The sequence below is a fragment of the Tupaia chinensis genome, unplaced genomic scaffold (genome assembly GCF_000334495.1).
Source record: "Tupaia chinensis unplaced genomic scaffold, TupChi_1.0 Scaffold138136_1, whole genome shotgun sequence".
NCBI lineage: Eukaryota > Metazoa > Chordata > Mammalia > Scandentia > Tupaiidae > Tupaia > Tupaia belangeri.
Window position 1 is genome coordinate 351,951 of NW_006198035.1, and position 3,309 is coordinate 355,259.

The window sequence follows — 3,309 nt, forward strand, 5'->3', positions numbered from 1 at the left end:
CGGCCATTTTTCTGGTGGAGAACCTCCGGCGGACACGTGGGGGGAGCGGGTCGGCCCTCGCTTCCTCTTACCCACAATGCCCCGCCCCGGCGACGCGGACCCGCCCCCTCCGCCGGACCATCCATGCCGAGAACCCGGCACGGCAGCAGGGGGCGCTGAAGCTCAAGCAAAACGGACCTAGACAAGCACTCCGCCGCCGGCGGCACCAAAAAAAAAAAGTGCGACATGGCAGCGGTGGGATTCGAACCCACGCCCCCGAAGAGACTGGAGCCTTAATCCAGCGCCTTAGACCGCTCGGCCACGCTACCAGCTGAGAAAAAAACCTTTCAGAAAACTACTTAATGCTTTGCCACGTATGCATTTTTCTTCCTTTTTTTATTTTATTAATTTCTTTGTTCGATGTGTAGTTCATTTTATCCCAACAGGATTATTTATAATATACCATACATTTGAAATGAAATATTTGCTCCAATATTTAGATCCAACTTGTTTCAAATAGGTTTGAGCACAAAAAAGCAGTTTAAAAATCGATATTCTGAGTCATGTGGTTAACCCAAAGACCCACCCTTGCTCCAGGTAATTCACACCACTCCGTTTGTGCGTTTTAAGGAGAAATGATTAATCTCAGCAGTAATCTGCACCAGGGTCTGTGACAGCCAAGCCAGATGGGCTGATCTGTATAGTTGTCTTTAAAATTATGTTTTAAGTTTTAGGTATACAAATAGTACGTGAATTATTACAAAATGTTGGAACTTTCTAAATAGGGTACAAATGGTCTATGACCTTTGACTGCCATCCTTGTCTCCTTGGCAGAGATAAGTATCTTCATCAGTTCAATGTATATCCTTTTACATACTTTGCTGTGATTTTAAGTGATACAGAGAGTTATGCTCATATGGATATATATCCACAGAAAATAGTTTTGTTTTTGTTGTGCATGGGTTTTTAACATAAATATAATACTATTAGAATAGATTTGAAATGGCCTGTTTTGTAAATCCGACTATACGCTTTTAAATACATATCGATGTTTAATAGATGTTTTTAAAATGCAGAAAAAGTACAAAGATGAAAAGAATCATTCATGTTCCCACCACTTGCAATTAATTACTGTCAATATTTTATATTATTATATTATGACAGGCTTTTTTTATTATTTAAGATTTTTTTCTCAGAGAGAGAAAGTAAGAAACCCCCTCCCAACATCCCAGGGGCCATACCACAATCCTTTCTCCACTCTGGATTTTGGACACAGAAGCACATGTTGCCAGCATGCCTTTCAAGCCACCAGGTCCAGGACTTGAACCATACAGTTGGCCATATGGGATCCAGCACCTTGTACATCACAGCACCAGCTGGCCCACAATAGGCATTTGTTGACCTGTACTAGACTTTTCAGGGTCACAGTTCAAGTTTCTTGTTGTTTCCACCGCGAGCATTTGGGCATTTCACTTCTCTCCTTCTCTTCAATCCCTCCTTAGCCATTTTATCCTCTACCTTCCTTTAATGTAATGATGAGCAACAATTTCATGGTCTAGGAGAGTTTGTTGTTTTTGAAGAAACTTAAAAAAAAAAAAAACAGAGAGCTGTTGAGGACACAGGCCAGGCATTGGCGTTGTGAGGGTTCAAACCTGAATGAGAAGTAGTTCTGGAGGCGATAGGAATATGGATGTAGTCATGGTGGTTTTTTTTAAAGAATTATTTATTTATTATTATTACTGTTGACTTTATTTTTCACATGAGTTTTGCCAGAGAAAGACAGAGAGAGAGAGAGAGGGAGAGAGAGAAAGCAAGCTGCCAGGTCCAGGACTCAAACCATGGCTGGCCACGTGTGAATTCCAACACCTTAATTACCATGCCACCTGCTGGTCCCAGTCAGGGTATTTTAATACCAGGAGGAACTTATTTGTTTGTGACTTGTGTACTGAGTTTTCCAAAAGGCATTATTATCCCCTCAGTGAAGGACAATTGCTGGAATCTCTGCCCAGTCCTTCTCTAGGAATTCCCTGACCATTCTGGAGAGTGAATCTCTGGTGTGTCTTTTATGTTGTGTGTCCCTACCTGCACACCCATGGCTGGTGAGTTGGACACAAGATTTGAGTTGGACCAATCATATTCTCCCTTGAGAATCAGAACTGAGATATGATGATTTCTTATTTGTTAATTTGACTGTGTTGTGTTGGAATTAGTCTCTGAAACTGGCTAGAACTAGGGAAAAAGAGGATTGGGGTGACCATATTCTGCGAGATGGGTTCGAGTGGTAAAACAAGATTATACATATGAAAAAGAAAGATGGGATCCAGCCAGTGGTGTTGCAGTTAAGGGCGCTGGACTCCCACATGGCTAGCCACGGTTCGAGTCCCAGACCTGGCAGCTTGCTTTCTCACTTTCCCTCTCTGTCTCACACACACTCTGTCCTCTCTCATCAAATGAAGATAGATAGATAGATAGATAGATAGATAAATAAAATTAAATAAAATAATTCTTTTTAAAAAAGAATTATCCTATTTCATCATTATTATTTAAATAAAATAATTATCCTATTATCATCATTAGTATTTAAATAAAATAATTCTTAAAAAAAAATAAGAGTGAGGGAGGGAGAGAATGAGAGTGAGGAGGGCAGTCATAGAGAAATCCTGCTGGTTTTCTGACTCCCAATTCAAGACTCCAAGAGCCAGTGGGATGCCCTGGGCCCTGGGGGCCATCTTGGAGACATCACTTTATCATAATAAATTCACCTTTTCTGTTCAAGCTCATACAACTGGTAGCTATCAACTTACCAATGGCTACCTCTCACTCCCAACCGCCTACAAGGTAAGGGCTCAAATGAAGTCAAAGATATTTCTGCCAGAACATTCTAGAGCAATCCAGCCCTTTCCCTATCCATACATACTGAGCAGGATGCTCAATTACAGGGAGCCTGCAGGGATGCGGGCTGATACCACAAGGCAGAGCCCAGGGCCCCCTTTTAGGAGTTTCTTTCAGTCCTGCCACCACATGACACAATTGTCCTGCGACAATCAGATGTGAAATGAATGAGCAGGAGAAGCAGAATGTTGCACCAGAACCGCTGGGCCACAGGGTCTGGGCAGCAGTAGGCAGAGAGAGGGAAGAAGGACTAATACCCCGACCACCCCTGGGTATGCCTCCTCTTCTGCCCAGTCTAATGGTAGCAGGTAGAGGCAGGGACATATCAAATACTGCCTACTTGTTGCCCCAGTCCCCCATCCATGAAGGGTGTCAGGTGAAGAGTATCCGTCTCCAGGACACTCCAGCCAGAGGCTGTGAACAGAGAGCAAGAGGGTT

The 3,309-nt window shown here is 42.9% G+C and overlaps 1 non-coding gene across 1 annotated transcript; it reads right to left on the reverse strand.

Annotated features, from left to right (window-relative positions):
* Window positions 1–226: 226 nt before the first annotated feature.
* TRNAL-AAG (transfer RNA leucine (anticodon AAG)) lies at window positions 227–308 on the reverse strand. The gene has a single exon. It is a non-coding gene; the product is annotated as a tRNA-Leu (tRNA).
* Window positions 309–3,309: the final 3,001 nt, after the last annotated feature.